Source organism: Pan troglodytes, chromosome 2, assembly GCF_028858775.2.
Source record: "Pan troglodytes isolate AG18354 chromosome 2, NHGRI_mPanTro3-v2.0_pri, whole genome shotgun sequence".
Lineage (NCBI taxonomy): Eukaryota > Metazoa > Chordata > Mammalia > Primates > Hominidae > Pan > Pan troglodytes.
Window position 1 is genome coordinate 199,815,620 of NC_086015.1, and position 23,679 is coordinate 199,839,298.

Here is a 23,679-nt window from a genome sequence, read left to right on the forward strand (position 1 = left end):
TCTTGGTTTCCCTTGGATTATTTTGTAGTGTCCTCCCCTTGGTGACATCCGTGGAGCCGAGGGTAGCAATTCAATGCAACCTACTGGAAAAAGAACTCCAAGAGCAGGTGCTAGAGATGGTGAGTCCGTGCCCTGGGGACTCACCAGGGACAAGGATTTCATAGCAGGAGGACGACAACAAAGCATTTCAAAGCACAGCTGGAGGGTCTGACAAGATCATAAGATGAGGCCTCTCACCTGCTGCGTGACCGGCCACCGCCGTCAGAACGGTCCTGTGATCCTAGCACTTTGGGAGGCTGAGGCGGGTCACCTGAGGTCAGGAGTTCAAGACCAGCTTGGCGAACATGGTGAAACCCCGTCTCTACTAAAAATACAGAAATTAGCCAGGTGTGGTGGTGGGCACCTGTAATCCCAGCTACTTGGGAGGCTGAGACAGGAGAATTGCTTGAACCCAGGAGGCGGAGGTTGCAGTGAACCGAGATCACACCACTGCACCCCAGCCTGGGCGATGGAGCAAGACCCCGTCTCAAAAAATAAACAAATAAATAAAATAATGGACCTCTAGCTGGGCCCTCTCCAGGTGCCCTGGCTTCATACCCGGAGTCTCTGGCAGACAGACATGACTTTTCCATGGAGAAACCAAGAGAATAATAACTGGCCCCGAGTTTATCCAGTCAGTAAGCCGACTGCCAGAGACAGTCCTCGTTCTGAAGGGAAGTAAAGAGGAATGCAGAAAGGAATGAATTCTGCTCACTTGTGAACCCTCCTAACTCTTCACAAAAAATTGCTTACAACTTCATAGCAGATGTTCAGTATCTGTATTCACTAGATTCTTAGCTTCCCTTCTCCCTCTGTTCAATGACTAACGAACAATGTCTGTGCTCCTCTCTGAGAGAAAAGATAACAAGGACACAGCCCCCGTCCTTTGGTAGTTTAGAATTTACACTGTCCTCAAAGTTTTTAATCCCTGCTTACTAAATCATAAAGGAATTAAATGCAATGGGGGAGGGATGGGGAGGGAGAGAGGCTAGAAATCCCACAAACTGATAGCTATTACCATGCAGACTAACTGTCGGCAGAAATGTTTAGGCAAATCAAAGAGATAAAATCAGTGGTCTCACTCTGACAAAGCAGAAACTTCCCTTGGATGCTCTACAGAGGTTTGAACAAGGCCATCTCAGGCCCCACATTCAATAGCATTAGCGGCAGGTCCTGTTAGGCTTTGCCCTTGTTATGACCCCACCTTTCCCTCCTGCACTGCGCCCGGCCTAGTGCCGTGGATGTCTCTCAGGTCGCCTTGAAGCCCTCCGGGCAAGTCCTATCAGCCAACGCAACATCAGACCAGACTCTCCTGATTTCCTCTCCCCATCAACAAAACCCTTCTCTGGGGTCCTGCTGTTTCCTAATGTGAACACTAGCTAATTAGACAAATGCATCTATCTGTGGCTGGTGCACTGACGGCTTCTCTTGAGTTAATGCGTCACCTCTGGTATCCATCAGTGTTCTTAGTCTCATGCAACTGAAGACGGTTCTGTCTGATTTAAGTAGCTTACGCATTTAGTAAGAGAATATTAGTAAGCTCTGGACTCTCGGGAAGGCTGAGGAACAGGCTTGGAAAATGGGCAGGAACAGAAGATGCTGTGTAGCAATTGGGACCAGCTGGTCTCGAACTCCTGACCTCAGCCCAAACCATGCCATGAGCAGTAACTGTGGGAGCATGGCTGCAGCCACCCCTGCCACCTTCTGCTGAAATAAATGCTCCCCAAATTCTGCTGCATCACCAGCTCCTGACCGTGGTCATGTGCCCCTGCCCTGAGTACAAGAAGGACTGGCACGGCAATGCTGTACCCCTTGGCGAGGTGTCTATGGCAGAAGATAGGCTCCGTGTCCTCCAAATTCTTATGAGGGGGCACAGTTCTTCAAACCTAAGAAAGGAAGTGAGACGTTGAGCAAACAAAATGAATGAAAAGTAAGTCCCGTATCCTTTTATGGCTGCATGTACATTTTATTTATTTATTTATTTATTTATTTATTAGCCTGAGTCTCGCTTTGTTGCCCAGGCTGGAGTGCAGTGGCGCGATCTCTGCTCACTGCAACCTCCGCCTCCCAGGTTCAAGCGATTCTCCTGCCTCAGCCTCCTGAATAACTGGGACTACAGGCGCCTGCCACCACACCCAGCTAATTTTTGTATTTTTAGTAGAGACACTGTTTCACCATGTTGGCCAGGCTGGTCTTGAACTCCTGGCCTCAGGGTGATCTGCCCACTGTGGCCTCCCAAAGTGTTGGGATTACAGGCGTGAGCCACCGCGCCCAGGCAGCATGTGCATTTTAGCAGGCAACTTCTGGAAGCAAATTCTTAGCACAAAGAAATGACTCAAATGATGGAAACTTCAGACAGAAACTCAGGGCAGTCAGGGAGATAGTTAGAGGTTCAGCAGGACTTTTGAAGCCCCTCAAGTCACACCATGTAGCTGACCACCCACTCTTTCTGTTCCTGGGGTCCAGCCCGGGAGGATGACAAATTGAGCCCCAGCCCTGCCTGTGACTGTGACTTTAGAAGGCTGTGGGCTTTTCTTCCTAGAGTTTTCCATCACAAGGATCCAAAGGTGATTTCCTGCCGGGTGCGGTGGCTCATGCCTATAATCCCAGCACTTTGGGAAGCTGAGGCGGGTGGATCACCTGAGGTCAGGAGTTCGAGACCCGCCTGGCCAATATGGTGAAACCCCATCTCTACTAAAAATACAAAAATTAGCTGGGCATGGTGGCGTGTGCCTGTAGTCCCAGCTACTCGAGAGGCTGAGGCAGGAGAATCGCTTGAACCTGGGAGGCGGAGGTTGCAGTGAGCAGAGATGGCGCCACTGTAGTCCAGCCAGGTTGACAAGACAGAATTCCGTCTCAAAAAAAAAAGGATGATTTTCTAGGTTTCTCTCAGTATGCGGAAAGTTACATAGGGAAGGTGCTTTCTGCCTTCAGTGCTCAGCTATGGTTCCCCCAGCAAATTCTGTCCCCTTTCCCTACTTCTCCCACTCCGACCTGGACCCATAGGAGAGCGTACTGGCGAGGGAAGGACCCACAAAGCCTGTTACCAGAGTTCTTTGGTGGGGCCAGAATGGTGTCTGCCTAAGAGCTCCCATTCAGCCAGGTGGGGCACCACGTGGTTCTTCCTCAGTGGGTGGGCAGTAGGGGGCCATTTCCGGTTGCCACATGCCAGAATATTCACACAGGAGGATATTCAGAATCACAGATAAATCATGTCAGAGACTGGTCTGTGAACATGAGTAACAGTAACTTAGATTTTGGAAATCCAGTCATAAAACAAAAGCTGAAGGTTTTTCTGGAGGCATTTAAGTTAGGGATCAATTGATTTTTTTCCTTTCTTTCTTTTTTTGAGATGGAGTCTTGCTCTGTCACCCAGGCTGGAGTGCAATGGCGCAATCTCGGCTCACTGCAAACTCCGCCTCCCGGGTTCAAGCGATTCTCCTGCCTCAGCCTCCTGAGTAGCTGGGATGACAGGTGCCTGCCACCACACCCAGCTAATTTTTGTATTTTTAGTAGAGACGGGGTTTCACCATGTTGGCCAGGCTGGCCTCGAACTCCTGACCTCGTGATCCGCCCGCCTCGGCCTCCCACAGTGCTGGGATGACAGGCTGAGCCGCCGCACCTGCTGATTTCTTTTAAACGACCCCAGTTGCAAGCAATTGGACAAACTCTAATCCTTGGTTTGTATCACTGGTCATATCACTTTTTATTTATTTAATGTGCCAGATAACTTCCATTTGCCCCTCCAGATCTACTTCCCACTCTTTTCCACCCTGCCCCAGGAGGCTGGCCTCAATGGGCTCCCTTGCCCTTTGGCTTCCAGTGGTATTTGGCTAAGAAGGAGGTTTGGCAAATCACAGGGGAGGAAGAAAGTGAGGTCAGAGTATTTATTCTCCTGACTCCTCCCTGTAGATTTGTCTCAAACTGGCTGCACCTATCAACCAAACTCACCCTCGTCTCAAGGTGGCTCTTTGCGCACGAATCTCTGCCTTAGGTATCTAGGAATCACTCACTCCCCTGGCTCTCTTCTCTGGGCCTAGCATGGGTAACAGCTCTGCCTCACCAGCTCGTGTAATTGCATTATCCTTTGCGGTTTGCCTTCCCCTCTGCACCGCTTTGTGAATCGTCCCTTTGTAAATCCTCCTGACTTGTCCTTGTTTGAACGTGCCATCTGGTTCCTGCTGGGTCCCTGCATGACGCAGCTGGCTACTCATTTAGTAATCCTGAGCCCGAGAGATTCCAGCACTTGTGTCAGGGAGCCACAGAGCGCTAAGGATGCGGCCAGCGCTAGGAAAGCAAATCTCCCGAAGATGGAGTCCCCTGATTTCCATGGAGTCCATGCGTGCACATGAGGAAGAAGGTGGACCTGAGGAAGATGGCACCCCTCAGTGTGTTACAAACATATTCATATTTTACCCAAATTAGAGTGGGAGAAGTTTCTAGCCTTGGAGACCTTCTTTAAAAGAGTGTGGATGTTGCAATGGCCAAAGCAAACAGACGATGGAGCTGGGGGAAAAAAAGTGTTATTTAAAAAAATACTTCTCGGCCGGGTGCAGTGGCTCATGCCTGTAATCCCAGCACTTTGGAAGGCTGAAGCAGACGGATCACCTGAGGTCAGGAGTTTGAGACCAGCCTGCCCAACATGGCGAAACCCCGTCTCCACTAAAAATACAAAAAATTAACCCGGCGTGGTGGTGCACGCCTGTAATCCCAGCTACTGCGGGGGCTGAGGCAGGAGAATCTCTTGAACCCGGGAGGCGGAGGTTGCGTTGAGCCAAGATCGTGCCACTGCACTCCAGCCTGGGTGACAAGAGCGAAACTGTGTCTCAAAAAAACAAAAACGAAAAACAAACAAAAAAAAACCACTTCTCACCAACTAGTCATCTATTTCATCCTCATCAACAAGTACCAAGCACTTATTTTGTGCTAAGTGCTTTATGTGGATAATTTCGCTTAATCTTGGAGAAAACTCTAGGCTGAGAGCGCTTAAGATTTGTTCAAGGTGGCTGGGCGTGGGGGCTCATGCCTGTAATCTCAGCACTTAGGGAGGCCATGGTGGGAGGATCACTTGAGGGTAGGATTTTGAGACCAGCCTGGGCAACAGAGCAAGACCCTATCTCTACAAAAAAATACAAAAATTAGTCAGGCATGGTAGCATGTGCCTGCAGGCTCAGCTACTTGAGAGGCTGATCACTTGAGCCCAGGAGGTGGAAGCTGCAGGCAGCCACAATCGCACCATGGCACTCCAGCCTGGGCAATAGAATGAGACCCTGTCTCAAAAAAAAAAAAAAAAAAAAAAAAAAAGATGATTTGCCCAAGAACTGTGGTGAAGATGTTAACATTATGCAAAGAAGAGAAAACAGCATCAACAACTTGTCATCTTTATCAAGTCTATCAGACTGTCAGCCGATAGTGGTTAGTGGCTGCGGAACAGCACGTTAGCTGATGAAATGGCAGACATGGAGAAGGTTCGTATGGGGCACAGGTGACGAAGCACATAGTGATGGAAGATCACTCACTTCCACTGAGACTGTTCGAAGGCAGCAGCATGATGCAGTGATAGCTTGGAGGTAATTAACAACAGAGGAACCTTACTCAATTCCTTCCTCCTTCAGCCAAGCAACATCTTCCTGCTGAACAGTCAGGATCAAAGGCTGACGTAGGGGGACCCTGGTTTTCACCATGATTTTAATGGTTCATGGTGGGTGTGGGCACTGATTAGGAAAACCATCTTGCCAGGGAGGAAACTGTTTCTGAGATAATCACCTGATCCAAGTTTTTCAAACGTAGAACCCAATTATAGATGTCATTTCTCTGGGCCTAGGCAAAGACTGGGCACAGTGGCTCCTGCCTGTAATCCCAGCACTTTGGGAGGCCGAGGTGGGTGGATCACCTGAGGTCAGGAGTTCGAGACCAGCCTGACCAATATGGTGAAACCCCGTCTCTACTAAAAATACAAAAATTAGCCGGGCGTGGTGGCGGGCTCCTGTAGTCCCAACTACTAGGAAGGCTGAGGCATGAGAATCTCTTGAACTCGGGAGGCGGAGGTTGCAGTGAGCCGAGAGATCATGCCATTGCACCCCAGCCTGGGTGACAGAGTGAGACTCTTGTCTCCAAAAAAAAAAAAAAAGGTCCTCTGTAATTGGTCCCAAGAGCCTCTGTGACTTTCACTCATTCGGGACACGGCTTTTGTTCAAGGTCCCATCTTCCTCCCAGTGCAATCGGTGCAATGACTGTCCTCAGCAGCTTTTTGGACCTTCTGTCCAAAGTTGGTTCTGTCGAAGGAGAGTCAAACTCTGGAAAAAAAATATATATATATATATATATTTTTTTTTGAGACAGTCTTGCTCTGTCCCTCAGGCTGGAGTGCAGTTGCACGATCTCGGCTCACTGCAACATCTGCCTCTGGTGTTCGAGCAATTCTCTGCCTCAGTCTCCCGAGTAGCTGGGATTATAGGCATGAGCCACCATGCCTGGCTAATTTTTGTATTTTTAGTAGAGATGGGGTTTCACCATGTTGGCCAGGCTTGTTTCGAACTCCTGACCTCAGGTGATCCACCTGCCTCGGCCTCCCAATGTGCTGGGGATTACAGGTGTGAGCCACCATGTCTGGCCAGAACTCTATAAAATATTTGAAGAGACTTATAGAACTCTGTAAAATACTTGAAGAGATTTATTCTGAGCCAAATATGAGTGACCATGGCCCATGACAAATCCTGAGAACGTATGCCGAAGGTGGTCAGGGCACGGCTTGGTTTTACACATTTTAGAGAGGCAGGAGACATCGATCAAATACATTTAAGAAATGCATTGCGGCCAGGCACGGTGGCTCACGCCTGTAATCCCAGCATTCTAGGAGACCGAGGCGGGCGGATCACAAGGTCAAGAGATCGAGACCATCCTGGCCAACATGGTGAAACCCCGTCTCTACTAAAAATACAAAAATTAGCTGGGCATGGTGGGGCGCACCTGTAATCCCACCTACTCGGGAGGCTGAGGCAGGAGAATTGCTTGAACCCAAGAGGCAGAGGTTGTTGTGAGCTGAGATCCTGCCACTGCACTCCAGCCTGGGTGACAGAGTTAGACTCCATGTCAAGAAAAAATAAAAAAAGTTTAAAACTTGCATCATATTTAAAACTCTTATCCCTGTACACACTGAGTTTGCAACCAGTATTCCCTCCCTTTGCTTCTTTCAAGGGTGTTTAGCTTATAAATGGCAACACAGCAGACCATTTTACATGTAAGAACATGCAGAGCAATTCTGACACTAAGTGAGTCTGTGTCTCAGTGACTGATTAACCCTGATTGATTTGATTGATTAACCCTTAGTAACTTTACATAACAGCATCTTATCTTGCTGAGACTGAGAGAAGTTTCTTGCATCATCTCATAATTTTAAGAGAGATGGTATTGGCAGATCACAGTTCAAAACCAGTCTTCCCACAGACCTCCAAAACCTTTGTCTAGGAGAACATGGGAAGGTACACATACAGCCACATCAAATCTCAGTGGGGATAAAGCTGGCATGGACACTGCGGGGGCCTGCACACTGCTACCCCAGTGGGGCCTCCCAGTCATTGAGGGGGAAGTGGGGCCGGCATGGGGAGGGCAGAGAGAGCAAGGAGGAGGGGGAGAGGTCACGCTCTGGAAGATGGGTGTGTGCTCTCTTTTCCGGCTACTGTTTTCAGTGTGGTAAGCAAATCCCTTCAGCTGAATGCCCTGGAGAGGAAGCCCAGTGCTTCCTGTTGTCTTACCAACGCTGTAAAATGCAAGTTAGAAATAAAGCAAAAAGGGGGAAAGGGGAAAAAAATGGGAAGCTCTCCTGGTTAGATCGGAATGCCAGCCTTTAGGAGGAAACTCAGCTCACTTCTTTTCCCCGGAGATGCAGAGAAAGAGGCACACCTCACGTGTGAGTTGTTTCTCAAATCAATCAGGATTCAGAAAATAATCTCTCTATATAAAAAGGGCATTTTTGGCCGGGCTGGGTGGCTCATGCCTGTAACCCCTGCACTTTGGGAGGCTGAGGTGGGAGGATCACCTGAGGTCAAGAGTTTGAGACCAGCCTGGCCAACATGGTGAAACCCCATCTCTACTAAAAACACAAAAATCAGCCGAGTGTGGTGGTGCACACCTGTGGTCCCAGCTACTCGGGAGGCTGAGGCAGGAGAATCGCTGGAACTCGGGAGGCAGAGGTTGTAGTGATCAGAGATCGCACCACTGCACTCCAGCCTGAGTGACAGAGCAAGATTCTGTCTCCAAAAAAAAAAAAAGAGAGAAAGAAAGAAAAAGAAAAAGAAAAAGAGAAGACAAGAAAAGCAGCAGAATAAACAACAGAGTTGAAAGTCTTAAAAGGAAGACTAAGGAGATATGTGTAGGAGATACAGCCAAAGAAATATACCCACCCCCTGTTTAATGCCCTCAAAATCCTTCCATTCTGTGAGAATCTACCCCAAGCGTTTGTAGTGTTGAAAAGAATCATTTAAATATCAGATTTTGTTTGATTGCTTTGCTGCTCTGAGCATCTTAGCTGCCTATGAGATACTTCATGAGATGTAGCAGAAACATCCTGGCCCCCAGGGTAGAGTACACAGGCAGTCCTGACAGGTCACCCGGTATTCATATACTTATTTATTTATATCACCATCATTAATATACATACATTCATTTATTTTTAACATTACCATACAGCTTACCACTTACCAAAATAGCCTCTCTTTGGCTGGCATTTCACTGACAAACTTTTTTCTTCTATTTTCAAAAAGCCAATATATCTCCATTCAAATTTTATTTGGCCATTTGCCTTCCCCACACCCCCTTCTTAGATAATGTCTTTGAGGAATCTGGGCGAAGGACTGTTTTTAAACCGTCTTCTGCTAATGACACCTCTCCTGAAATTTTCAGATTATACAAGAAACTTCTCTTAAAAGTTTCAAGCGAACCCTGACTTTCTTGATCTAGATTTCTTGAACAATATCATCTTCCTCTACTGCCTGTGTTTCACTTTGTAGAACATCCTTCCTCTGAAAGAGCGATAACAACAACAAAAATTCCACTTTGATCATAACAGTCGATTAGAAAAGGAAATGCCCTTCAATTCTCTAACTTTTCAAAAATGTCACGTTTTCGGCCGGGTGCGGTGACTCACGCCTGTAATCCCAGCACTTTGGGAGGCCGAGACGGGTGGATCACGAGGTCAGGAGATCGAGACCATCCTGGCCATCATGGTGAAACCCCGTCTCTACTAAAAAATCCAAAAAATTAGCCGGGCATGGTGGTGGATGCCTGTAGTCCCAGCTACTCGGGAGGCTGAGGCAGGAGAATGGCGTGAACCCGGGAGGCGGAGCTTGCAGTGAGCTGAGATCGTGCCACTGCGCTCCAGCCTGGGCGACAAAGTGAGACTCCTTTCTTAAAAAAAAAAAAAAAAGTCATGCTTTCCTTTTGAATGCAAGTCAGTGTTGCCTCCCCAGCTCCGCTTCCTACAGTTGTCCTAACAGGAAACTAATTTTTCTTCTTTTATTTCTTTATGGCCACTGTCCTGATTTAATTTATTATTTTTAACTTTTGTGGGTACAGAAAAGTGTATATATTTATGGGGTGCATGAGATATTTTGATACGGGTACACAATGTATAATAATCACATCAGGGTAAATGGGGTACCCATTACCTCAATCATTTATCTTTTCTTTGTGTTACAAACAATCCAAATATACTCCTTTAGGTATTTAAAAATATACAGTAAATTACTGTTGACTGTAGTCACTCTATTTTGCTATTAAATACTAGATTTTATTCATTCATTTTTTTTTCCCCTGAGACAGGGTCTCACTCTGTCATCCAGGCTGAAGTACAGTGGCCGGATCTCGGCTCACTGCCTTCTCAACTTCCTCGGCTCAAATGATTCTCCCACCTCAGCCTCCTGGGTACTGGGATTATAGGCGTGCACCAGCACGCCCGGCTAATATTTTTTATTTTTTTTTATTTTCAAGACGGAGTCTCACTCTGTCGCCCAGGCTGGAGTGCAGTGGCTCAATCCTGGCTCACTGCAACCTCCGCCTCCTGGGTTCAAGCGATTCCCCTGCCTCAGTCTCACGAGTAGCTGGGATTACAGGTGCCCGCCACCATGTCAGGCTCATTTTTGTATTTTTAGTAAAGAAAAGGTTTCACCATGTTGGCCAGGCTGGTCTTAAACTCTCGACCTCAGGCAATCTGCCCACCTCGGCCTCCCAAAGTGCTGGGATTACAGGCGTGAGCCACGGAGCCCGGCCATTTTTTAAATTTTTGGTAGAGATGGCGTCTCACTATGTTGCCCAGGATGGTCTTGAACTTCTAGGCTCAATCATTCTCCCATATTGGCTTCCCACAGTGCTAGTAGCATAAGCCCCTGCACCCAGCCCATTGTTTCTTTTTCTTTTTTTCTTTTTTTTTTTTTTTTTGAGACAGAGTTTTTCTCCTGTTGCCCAGGCTGGAAGGCAATGGCGCGATCTTGGCTCACTGCAACCACTGCCTCCCAGGTTCAAACGATTCTCCTGCCTCAGCCTCCCGAGTAGCTGGGATGACAGGCATGGGCCACCCTGCCTGGCTAATTTTGTATTTTTAGTAGAGATGGGGTTTCACCATGTTGGTCAGGCTGGTCTCAAACTCCTGACCTCATGTGATCAGCCCACCTCAGCCTCCCAAAGTGCTGGGATTACAGGTGTGAGCCACCGCGCCTGCTCCATTGTTTGTAACTGTATTTTTGTACCCATTAACTATCCCAGTTCTCTCTGACCAATCACCCTTTCCAGCCTCTGGAAACCATCATTCTACTCTATATCTCCAGGGATTCAACTGTTTTACTATTTTTAGCTCCCACAAATAAATGAAAACATGTGAAGTTTGTCTTTTTGTACTTGGCTTATTTGACTTAACATAATGACCTCCAGTTCCATCCATACTGTGGCAAATGACAGGATCTCATTCTTTTTCTTGGCTGAATAGTACTCCATTGTCTATATGGACCAGTTTCTTTATCCATTCATCTTTTGATGGATACTTATGTTGCTTCCAAATCTTGGCTATTGTGAATAGTGCTGCAATAAACATGGGAGGGCAGGTATCTCTTCGATATACAGATTTCCTTTCTTTTGGGTATATACCTAGCAGTGGGATTGATGGATCAGATGCTAGCTCTATTTTCAGTTTTTGTTTGTGTGTTTTGAGACAGGGTCTCACCCTGTCGCCCAGGCTAGAGTGCAGTGGCATGAGCTCGGCTCCCTGCAGCCTGAAACTCCTGTGTTCAAGCGATCCTCTCACCTCAGCCTCCCAAGTAGGTGGGACTACAGGCATCTGCTACCATGCCCGGCTAATTTTTTGTATATTTTGTGTGTATATATATGTATATGTATATATATGTATATATGTATATGTATATATGTATATGTATATATGTGTGTGTGTATATATGTATATGTATATATATGTGTATATATGTATATGTATATATGTATATGTATATGTATATATGTATATGTATATATGTATATGTATATATGTATATGTATGTATATATAGGTATATGTGTATATAGGTATATGTGTATATATGTATATATATTTGTGTATGTGTATATATGTATATGTATATATATGTATATGTATATAGAGAGAGCGAGCGATGGAGTTTCGATCTTGTTTCCCTGGCTGGAGTGCAATGGCATGACCTCGGCTCATTGCAACCTCTGCCTCCCGAGTTCAAGTGATTCTCCTGCCTCAGCCTCCTGAGGAGCTGGGATTACAGGCATGCGCCACCCTGCCCGGCTAATTTTGTATTTTTAGTAGAGATGGGGTTTCGCCACGTTGGTCAGGCTGGTCTCGAACTCTTGACCTCAGGTGATCCGCCCACCTCGGCCTCCCAAAGTGCTGGGATTACAGGCATGAGCCACTGCACTCGGCCCCAAATACTTTTTTTTAAAAGTTACGTTTAAAAATGAAAGAACTCTTTGCATAACGCATGTGTTCACAAATAAGAAAGTGGCATATATTAATTCAGTGGCTGAAATATAATTCTGCGTATGAAAGTACAAAGTCTTTTTTAAAATGTGCTTTATTTACTTTTGATTGCTAGTGCTCCTACTGAGGCTCCCATGGTGGGCGCAGTTCTGCAGCTATTCACCTTTCTATGGGTATTTTGGGTCTCCCACTCTCCTCCCTGTCAACCCTGCTCCAGCACCCAGCAGGTAGGACATCCTTGTTCATACTTTTAAAGTTTATTTAGACCAACAGTGAAATACTTTAACAACTCAGTTTTTTTCTCTTTCGATGGCTATTAACTCTAGTACTCTCCTCTTTTTGGCATTTAAAATCTTATAAATAGGCACAATTTGTTTCTCAGGCTTCAAAGGAAGAAAAGAGCTGATACTTGCTTGAGCAGCTCAGCCTCTGGTGACTGCCCTCAAATTCCATTAGCCCATCATTGAATTTATCGTCTTTTCCCTTCCTGACTTATTTAATCTTTTTTTTCTCCCACTTTCCTTTTTCATTTCATTTTCAAGTGTCCTTCTTGGGTGTATTTTTGTGAGTTCATGAACAAATTTTACTTCTTTTGGGCGGCTTAGTTTTCCAGTGTTGATTTCTTAGCTTGTGAATCTCTCCACAGTCCTTGCAAAATGTTGTACTTACTGGCCCGGCGCGGTGGCTCACGCCTGTAATCCCAGCACTTTGGGAGGCCGAGGCGGGCGGATCACTAGGTCAGGAGATGGAGACCATCCTGGCTAACACAGTGAAACCCCGTCTCTACTAAAAATACAAACAAATTAGCCGGGCGTGGTGTCAGGCGCCTGTAGTCCCAGCTACTCGGGAGGCTGAGGCAGGAGAATGGCGGGAACCCGGGAGGCGGAGCTTGCAGTGAGCCAAGATGGCGCCACTGCACTGCAGTCTGGGCGACAGAGCGAGACGCCGTCTCAAGGAAAAAAAAAAGTTGCACTTACTGTTGTTTACTTTTGTAGTTTGTGGGGTTTTTTGCTTGTTTGTTTGCTTGTTTTGAGACGGAGTCTTCTTCCGTCACCAGGCTGGAATCCAGTGGCGCGATCTCGGCTCACTGCAAGCTCCGCCTCCCGGGTTCACGCCATTCTCCTGCCTCAGCCTCCCGAGTAGCTGGGACTACAGGCACCTGACACCACGCCTGGCTAATTTTTTTGTGTTTTTAGTAGAGACGGGGTTTCACCGTGTTAGCCAGGATGGTCTCCATCTCCTGACCTAGTGATCCGCCCGCCTCGGCCTCCCAAAGTGCTGGGACTACAGGCGCCCACCACCACGCCCGGCTAATTTTTTGTATATTTAGTAGAGACGGGGTTTAGCCATGTTGGCCAGGCTGGTCTCAAACTCCTGACCTCAGGTGATCCACCCGCTTTGGCCTCCCAAAGTGCTGGGATGACAGGCGTGAGCCACCACCCGGCCGAGTTTGCGGTTTTCATCACTCAGTCACTTGAGGAGCTGTATTCCCGGCGCGTGGTATCCAAGATGGCGACCGCCATGGCTCCTTTGTTAAGACTTAAGCGGTACCTGGGCTTTGATGTTGTGAGGTTTGTTCATTCTCAGAGGACATTTTAATGTTGAGTTACTACTAGGTTGCCATGTTACTGGGATTCAATGTTAAATTCTAGATCCTGTTTAATTTTTGGTGGTAGATGACAGGGCTCATCACCTTTTTTGAGATGATGGAGTATAGCCTACTTTGGGAACTTGTATCAAGAGAGGGAGGGTTGCTGGTTGAATGGTATCAATCCTTCGAGTCATCGCCAGTTCACAATTTCTATCTTCCTGTGGAACATACTGTTTTTCCCAATCCCAAGAAGCCTTTTGCTAGATACATGATTTTTAAAAATCAACCTTTTTTTTTTTTTTTTTTTTTTGAGACGGATTCTTCCTCTGTCACCCAGGCTGGAGTGCAGTGGCGCGATCTCGGCTCACTGCAAGCTCCGCCTCCCGGGTCCAAGTGATTCTCCTGCCTCAGCCTCCCAAGTAGCTGGAACTACAGGCGCCCACCACCACGCCCGGCTAATTTTTTGTGTTTTTAGTAGAGACGGGGTTTCGCCATGTTAGCCAGGATGGTCTCGATCTCCTGACCTCGTGATTTGCCTGCCTTGGCCTCCCAAAGTGCTGGGATTACAGGCTGGAGCCACCGCGCCCGGCCCCGTTTTTATTTTTTATTGTTGATAAGTTTTCCACTGTCAGTTCCTGAGCTTCCGCAGGTGGAAAGGTAGGTCAGCCTGCGGTCTGGCTGTTGCATCCACTCTGAGGTTACTCAAGGTGGAGGAGCAGCACCAGAATAACAGAGATGGCTTTCGACTGGGCGTTAGCACTGAGGTTACAGTCCTAGGTTGACTCTAACGAAACGTGCCCTTGAGCTAAGCATTGCCCTCCTGGGCTTCACTTTCCTCACCTACAAAATAAGGAGGTTGAACTAGATAATTTCTACAGTTTCCTGCAAGTCTAACATTCTGTGATTCTAAGAGCTTTCTGTTGGATTATCTGGGTGAATTAGACAGATATTAGAAATGTTTATAAATAAAATATCGATTGTAAATAAAATTAGGAAGAGTGGGAGGGGTCAGCTTAGTTAAGAAAGGGAGCAATATGGAGGTGTTTGGTTTGCTCGTGGCCCAGAGGTGATGAGGAAGCAGCCTTCCCTTCCTGTCCCCACAACCTTTATCTGATTGTTTATAACTGTGAGCTTCCAGTCTGTGAGAACACCTATGTGGATTTTGTTTGTTGTCGCTGAGGGTTTCAGCTAACTCATATCCACAAAGTCATTGGACTATTGGACTTAGAGGGCTATTGAGCCCTCCAAGATGGGTGTGTCTCAGCTCTCTTTCTCATCCAGGTGCCAGCACCTACCTGTGAGATACTGACCAGGAATCTCTTTCCTAACACCCCTAAAATAGGCTGGAATCTGCCCCCCACCCCTCAAGCCAGCTGACAGCAACATCAGGACAAGTTTAGATGTTACTAAGCTGACAAAGGGCACTCTGCTTGGGAACTGCCCACTGGTTTCTTGGTATCAATAAACTAGAGCTTCACCACCCACCCCCACATCCTCAAATCTGATGTCCTAATCAGGGAGTTACAGCTCGGTCTTCCCTTATGATTTCAACATCATAAACCTTTTAGGTCTGTTCACTTCTAGAAAGATGCATTTATTTGCTTGAGGCTTATTTAAAGTCCAAATACACAGAAATCTTACTCCTTGTTTGAGCAAACCCCTAAGACATTCATTTATTCTGCAAATATTTACCAAGCTGCTGCTCTGTGCCAGGCACTGCTTAGCTCTGGGGATACATACAAAGCTATATTTTTAATTCATTGGTTGTCACTTACAAGTTACTTTTCTTCACTTCCATCCCCCATCCCTCCACTATTCTTGAGTCCCCCCAGTATCCTGAGAGCTGAGTACTGAACTACTCCTGTCAGCACGGGGTCAAGTTTCTCTGTGCTGCATTTGGACAATGACAAGAAGGGTGTGTGGCATATGTATCATATAAGCTGTTTTCTGTGTCTTCATTTTTCTTAATTTAATGTGCTCCTGAAAGAGGAATCCATTTCTCTTCCTGTGTCACCCATGCATTTGCCACATACTATAACACAATAGGCCATTTCTGTTCTTAGTCTCAAAGCTGGATGACACAGAACATCAATTTGCCACATATCTAATCATCCAACAGACACATTAGTCCAGACTCTGGGCTCAGAATCTCAAAGAAACTAGAAAACAAGTAATATTGGCTTAGCCCAAGTGCCAGTCAGTTGCCTCTTTACTTTCAGATCCATTCTCCACCCTTTCCTGTTTTGCTCTGTATCCATCCATACTGATATAAATAAATGTCTGAATAAATTAATAAGTGGGAAAGAAGAATTATAAATAATGTGTGTAGATTCTTTCCATTCTAGGAAGTGAATCTTATCCTCCTCTGCTGCCCTCCCTCAACTTTGGAGTGTGGTTGGACTTAGTGACGTACTTCCAAAAAATAAAATATGGAGAGGCAAAAATAGTAACGTCACAGTAAAGCAACCTGGCAGATACTACTTGAACCGAGTGATGAAGGTTAACATCACCAATGGTGTCATGCAAGTAGTATGTACCCCTTGATACGATGTGATGAGAACAGCACATCACCTCTGGTATTCCTTCCAATAACCCATCACCCCAGTCCTATAATGAGAAAAATACAAGACAACCCAATCTGAATTACATTCTACAAAATATCTGACCAGTCCTCTTCAAAACTGTCAAGGTAATGAAACACAAGGAAAGCCTAAGAAAGTAATAACTAATCACAATACAGTATTCTGGATTGGATCCTGGAAGAAACAAAGATCACTAATGAAAATATCTGGTGAACTACGAGTAAAGTCTGGAGTTTATTAATAGCAATGTATCAATGTTGTTTTCTTAGTTTTGACAAATGTATTGGATAAACAAATTGGGTGAGAGGTATATGGAAACGTTTTGTAGTATCTTCAGAACTTTTCTGTGACTCTGAAATTATTCTAAAACAAAAAAATTTTAGTAAACTCTCAAGAGGAAAAAAATGAATTACCAATGTCAGGAATTAAAATGAGAATATTGCTACAGACCTTACAACAATAAGAAGATGATACAATGTTGTAACTATCTTTGCACAATAATTTGAATAGTTTAGATGAAATCAGCAAAGGCTTTGGAAAATACAAGTAAATAAATATGAGTTGAGAAGAAAGAATAAAATCTGAATAGTCCTGTAAGTTAGATTTGTAATTAAAACCGTCCTACAAAGAAAACTCCATGTCCAGATGGCTTTACTAGTGAATGACTCAAAATATTGAAGAAAGAAAAATATTAATATTCTTCAGAAATTTTTTAAAACAATAGAGGTTCATGACCAACATGGTGAAACCCCATCTCTCCTAAAAATACAAAAATTAGCTAGGTATGGTGGCTCATGCCTATAATCCCAGCTACTCGGAAGGCTGAGGTTGGAGAATTGCTTGAACCTGCGAGACGGAGGTTGCAGTGAGCTGAGATCGTGCCACTGCACTCCAGCCTGGGCGACAGAGCAAGACTCTGTCCCCCGCCCCCACCAAAAAAGGAAAAGATAATATATTCCAACATGTTTTATGAGGTGGGCAAAATCCTGATTTTGAGACTCAAAAACAGACATTGCAAAAAGAGAAAATTGTTGGACAACCTCTTTAATGAGCTTGGATATAAATATCCTCAACAAAATATTAACAAAGCAAATCTGGCAGTACACCCAAAAAAGACTTCACACCTTGCTCAGTAATGCCAGGTTTATTCTAGTAATGCAAGATTAGTATAACATTTGAAAGTCAATCAACACAAATTTTACATGAACAGACTAAAAGAATAATCATGTAATCATCTCAATATGCAAAAAAGCACCTGAAAAAATTCAATACCTGTTAATGTAATAACACTCAGGAAACCAATAATAGAAGATTTTTTAATTCATTAAATAGTATCCATCTGTGCCAGGTGCGGTGGCTCATACCTGTAATCCCAGCACTTTGGGAGGCTGAGGCAGGTGGATCATGAGGTCAGGAGTTCAAGACCAGCCTGACCAAGATGGTGAAACCCTGTCTCTACTAAAAATACAAAAATTAGTCGGGCGTGGTGGCGGGCACCTGTAATCCCAGCTACTCAGGAGGCTGAAACAGGAGGATCACTTGAACCCAGGAGGCAGAGGTTGCAGTGAGCCAAGATCATGCCACTGAACTCCAGCCTGGGCAACAGAGCAAGACTCCATCTCAAATAATAATAATAAAATAGTATCCACCTGCAAAAGGTTTTTGTGAAATACTGCAAAAATAGTATCCATCTGCAAAAAGCACTTTTTGCAGAACTTTTCTGTGACTCTGAAATTATTCTAAAACACAAGAACATTTTAATTAGGTATAGGTATCATCAAACTGAATGCTGAAATATTGAATACTTCCCCCTGACATCAGAAACATGGTAATGATATGTACCATCACCACCAATACCCAACAGTGTACTGGAGGTTCTAGCCATTACTGTCAAGAAAGGGGGGAAAGGAATAAAAACTGGAAACCAAGAAACCTGTCATTATTCACAAATGGCATGACGATATACATAGAAAGTCTGAAAGAATCTGCAAATAAATGATGAGATTTCACAGATGAATTTAGCACAGTTGCTAGAAGGAAGGTCAGTATACAAAAACCAACTGTATTTGTACATGCTTCTACAATCAACTAGAAAATAAAAATCTTTAAGACACCATTTATACTAACACCCAGCAATTCCATTCCTAGTACTTATCCAAGGAAAATGAATCCCCCAAAAGACATGTACACACTTTTAGCAGCTTTATCACAGTAATAAAAAACTGACAACCACCTAAAAGTCCATCCACAGAGGGCTGAATCACCAAATTGTAATATATTCATATATAGAAATACCACACAGCAATACAAAAGAGAAAGTACCATTTTATGCCACAGAGTCAATGAATCTCACTGCCCCATGTTGAGCAGAGAAACCAGATGCCAAAAAGTATATACTGTTTTTGTTTTGTTTTTGTCTTTTTAGTAGAGACGGGGTTTCAGCATCTTGGCCAGGCTGGTCTTGAACTCCTGACCTCATGATCCACCCGCCTCGGCCTCCCAAAGTGCTGGGATTACAAGCGTGAGCCACCGCGCCTGGCCAAGTATATACTGTTTTATTCAATTACATTCAAGATGACAAAAGCAATCTAAGGTGGTAGAAGTTACAGTGGTTCACCCTTTTGGGGGTTTGGTATTGACAAGGAAGGGGATGAGGCAGCCTTTTGGAGGTGCTGGAGACGTGTGCTGGTGCCCACAGGGGTGTACATCTGTGTCAACATTCATTGAACTGTACACTTCAAATTGATGCACTTTGCTGTACGTCCGTTAAATAAAAATGACTATGGAATAATCGCAACCAATCTAGACAATGATAATACTGTAGACAGCATATGACGAAAGCCTGGTCCAAAGCACCTGAGGGCGGGGATCGTAATGTCTGAGACTGACTCTTCAGGACTTAGAATCTCCTTAGAAAGAAAGATAAGCGTAAAAGTTACCACCCTATAATGATGACATAGATTTTTTTTCTTTGCAATTTTATCTTTTTTTTTTTTTTTTTTTGAGATGGAGTTTTACTGTTGTTGCCCAGGCTGGAGTGCAATGGCACAATCTCGGCTCACCGCAACCTCCGCCTCCCAGGTTAAAACGATTCTCCTGCCTCAGCTTCCTGAGTATCTGGGATTACAGGCATGCACCACCACGCCTGGCTAATTTTGTATTTTTAGTAGAGACGGAGTTTCACCATGTTCGTCAGGCTCAAACTCCCGACCTCAGGTGATCCGCCCACCTCAGCCTCCCAAAGTGCTGGGATTACAGGTGTGAGCCACCCTGCCCAGCCCTTATATTTTAAAGGACATTGTTGCTTTACGCATTTTGTATCAGTTGTTTTCAAAAAGTGAATTGCCTATGTGTTACTATGTAGCTTGGAAAAACCTGCAGGTCTCTTTAGCAAACACACATTGTGTGGAAAACAGGCTACTCTCTGTGAGAAAGCCAGAAAGGAGCCTCAGGAAATGAACCTGTAAATTAAAGAAAGGAGGGAGATGTTTCCTCCAGCTAGTGGGAAACCTGGAGAGAGGACAGAGGTGACTCTTCCCCCACTCCCACACCTGGACTTTTCCCTCAGGAGATGCAGGTATATTTGCTGGAGGGATTTTCTCTGAAGTGGGATGTAAACAAAATACTGTGAAATCAACCTAAGGCAATTTGTCCGTTTATAATAGTTGGTAGATAACAGATGAGGTCCACAGATGTCCTGACCCACCTCATGGCACGATGGAAGCAAGTCTCAGCCCAGATAGAGCCACATGCACATCATGTTTACTATCAGGCAGGTACAGGAACAGTTTTCAAATGTGTTCTGTGTACTTGACGAAGCCCCAGATCTCCGACCTTTTCGGTACTACTCCATTTCACTTGACACAAATGAAACGCTAGTCTCCAGTGAGGATCCAGCTAGCCTCTTGTCAAACTCAAAGGGCCAAGACTATTTTTTTTTGAAACAGAGTCTTGCTCTGTTGTCCAGGCTGGAGTGCAATGGCATGATCTCAGCTCACTGCAACCTCCACCTTCCAGGTTCAAGCGATTCTCCTGCCTCAGCCTCCCGAGTAGCTGGGATTACAGGTGCACACCACCACTCCTGGCTAATTTTTTTGTATTTTCAGTAGAGACAGGGTTTCTCCATGTTGGTCAGGCCGGTCTCGAACTCCCGACCTTGGGTGATCTGCCCGCCTCGGCTTCCCGAAGTGCTGAGATTACAGGCGTGCGCCACTGTGCCCGGCCCAGAAAGGTTTTCTTTTCTTTTCTTTTTATTTTTTTTTTTTTTTTGAGACAGAGTCTCCCTCTGTCACCCAGGCTGGAGTGCAGTGGCGCGATCTCGGCTCACTGCAACCTCCGCTACCAGGGGACCTGCCCCGATAATCACGTACGTTCTTTTCTAGTTTCCCTGAGCATCCGCCAGCTTGAGAAATAAAGGGACAGAGTACAAAAGAGAGAAATTTTAAAGCCGGGCATCCGGGGGAGACATCACATGTCAGTAGGTTCCGTGATGCCCCACAAGCCACAAAAACCAGCAAGTTTTTATTAGGGATTTTCAAAAGGGGAGGGAGTGTGCGAATAGGTGTGGGTCACAGACATCAAGTACTTAACAGGGTAATAGAATATCACAAGTCAAGTGGAGGCAGGGCGAGATCACAGGACCACAGGACCGGGGTGAAATTAAAATTGCTAATGAAGTTTCGGGCACCATTGTCATTGATAACATCTTATCAGGAGACAGGCTTTTGAGATCAACTGGTCTGACCAAAATTTATTAGGCGGGAATTTCCTCTTCCTAATAAGCCTGGGAGTGCTATGGGAGACTGGGGTTTATTTCATCCCTACAGTCTCGACCTTAGAAGATGGCCACACCCAAGGGGGCCACACCCAAGGGGGCCATTTATAGACCCACCCTCAGGGGTGCATTCTCTTTCTCAGGGATGTTCCTTGCTGAGAAAAAGAATTCAGCGATATTTCTCCCATTTGCTTTTGAAAGAAGAGAAATATGGCTGTGTTCCGCCCTGCTCACCTGCGGTCAGAGTTTAAGGTTCTCTCTCTTATTCCCTGAACAATTGCTGTTATCCTGTTCTTTTTTCAAGGTGCTCACATTTCATATTGCTCAAACACACATGCTGAACAATTTGTGCAGTTAATGCAATTATTACAGAGTTCTGAGACGACATACATCCCCTCAGCTGACAGGATTAAGAGATTAAAGACAGGCATAGGAAATCACAAGGGTATTGATTGGGGAAGTGATAAGTGTCCATGAAATCTTCACAATTTATGTTTAGAGATTGCAGTAAAGATAGGCATAAGAAATTACAAAAGTATTAATTTGGGGAACTAATAAATGTCCATAAAATCTTCACAATCCACGTTCTTCTGTCATGGCTTCAGCTGGTGACTTCCCGCAACACTCCGCCTCCCAGGTTCAAGTGATTCTCCTGCCTCAGCCTCCCCAGTAGCTGGGACTACAGGCACCCGCCACCACGCCCGGCTAATTTTTTGTATTTTCAGTAGAGACGGGGTTTCACCATGTTGGCCAGGCTGGTCTCGATCTCCTGACCTCATGATCCACTCGCCTCGGCCTCCCAAAGTGCTGGGATTACAGGCGTGAGCCACCGCGCCTGGCCAAGGTTTTCTTAATGGAGGGACATAAAGTCGATATTAGTGGAAAGGGGCAAGTCCCCCTCTTTTACAATGGACACAGAGCTGAAAAGACTATGAGTGACAAAAATTGGTGATAAGTGAAACACAAAACAGGAAAATAGAAGGAGTTACAGTAACATTGTTTGAAGTGTTTTGTTTTTGTTTGAGACGGATTCTTGCTCTGTCGCCCAGGCTGGAGTGCAATGGTGCGATCTCGGCTCACTGCAACCTCCATCTCCCGGATTCAAGCGATTCTCCTGCCTCAGCCTCCTGAGTGGCTGGGATTACAGGTGTTCACCACAATGCCTGAATTTTTGTATTTTTAGTAGAGATGGGGTTTCACCACTGTGGCCAGGTTGGTCTCGAACTCCTGACCTCAGGTGATCCGCCTGCCTCGGCCTTCCAAAGTGTTGTGATCACAGGCGTGAGCCACCGCGCCTGGCCTGTTTGAAGTTTTCTTAATGTATTGCATTTAATCAAAGAGGATTGTAAAATGTTTTTAAACTCAGGTGAGCTCTGAAAGTGCCTAGTCCTTGGATTTACCCAAACCAGTGTTTAACTCCTGCCACTGCCACTCACGAAATGCTGGGTTGCCTACCATTTACTTCACTCTGCTCCTTGGTTTCTTAATCTGCATAATAGGATCAGAAATTCTTCTGTGAGGAAATTCGGAAAGGAAAACCCAAACGTAGCAGAGACAATGGACATTGGCACCCTTCTGCCCCCTGGTGGTAATTTTTAGAACCATGTGGGCAGTGGCGAGGGTAAAAATAAAATGTGCAAAGTGTAAAACAAAAACCACGCAGTGTCTTCCTTGTCATGCACAGCCGCGTTCGAATCACTCATTGTCTTGCCTCCTCAGTGCTTTCTCCCGCCCACGACTATCAGTGGTCCAACCACACATTGCAGGAAGTTCCAGGAGTCATCCACTTACCCTAGAGCAAGCTTGTCCCACCTGCTGTCCGCGGGCTGCATGTGGCCCAGGTGGCTTTGAATGCAGCCCAACACAAATTGATAAGCTTTTTTTTGTGACTTTTTTTTTTTTAGTTCATCAGCTATCATTAGTGTTAGTGTATTTTTTAATGTATGGCCCAAGACAATTCTTCTTTTAATGTGGGAAGAAAAAAGATTGGACACCCCTACCCTAGAGGAATGATAGTGTTTAGTATTTGTTTTCATTCTTATTTTCCTTCTCCTCTACATCGCATGGATTGTGGAGCGTGTCCATGTCTTCAGGTCATCAGCATGACTTTTAGGGGAGGTGACTACAGAGTCAAAGCCATGGGAGATGCGGAATTCAGCTGAAGATCACTTAAACATCCAGCACCGCTGTAGCACTAGTCATAGAAAGAATATGAAGAGAATTCAAGATTGAACAGATTGGCTGGGCGCGGTGGCTCGGGCCTGTAATCCCAGCACTTTGGGAGGCCGAGGCAGGCGGATCACCTGAGGTCAGGAGTTAGAGACCAGCCTGGCCAACATGGTGAAACCCATCTCTATTAAAAGTACAAAAAAATTAGCCGGGTGTGGTGGCGCATGCCTGTAATCCCAGCTACTCAGGAGGCTGAGGCAGGAGAATCGCTTGAACCCGGGAGGCAGAGGTTGCAGTGAGCTGAGATTGTGCCACTGCACTCCAGCCTGGACGACAGAGCAAGACTCTGTCTGAAAAAAAAAAAAAAAAAAAAGATTGAGCAAAGCAGTGAATAGATTAATTGGATTTAATTAAGTGATGAAAGAATTGAGTAATGGAACTTCACCCATTCTAACCATGTGATAAAGTAGAAAAGGTTCAAAGATTTAGTAGGGGTTTAAATTGAGTTTAAGAGAATGGGATTACAATTCCAATCC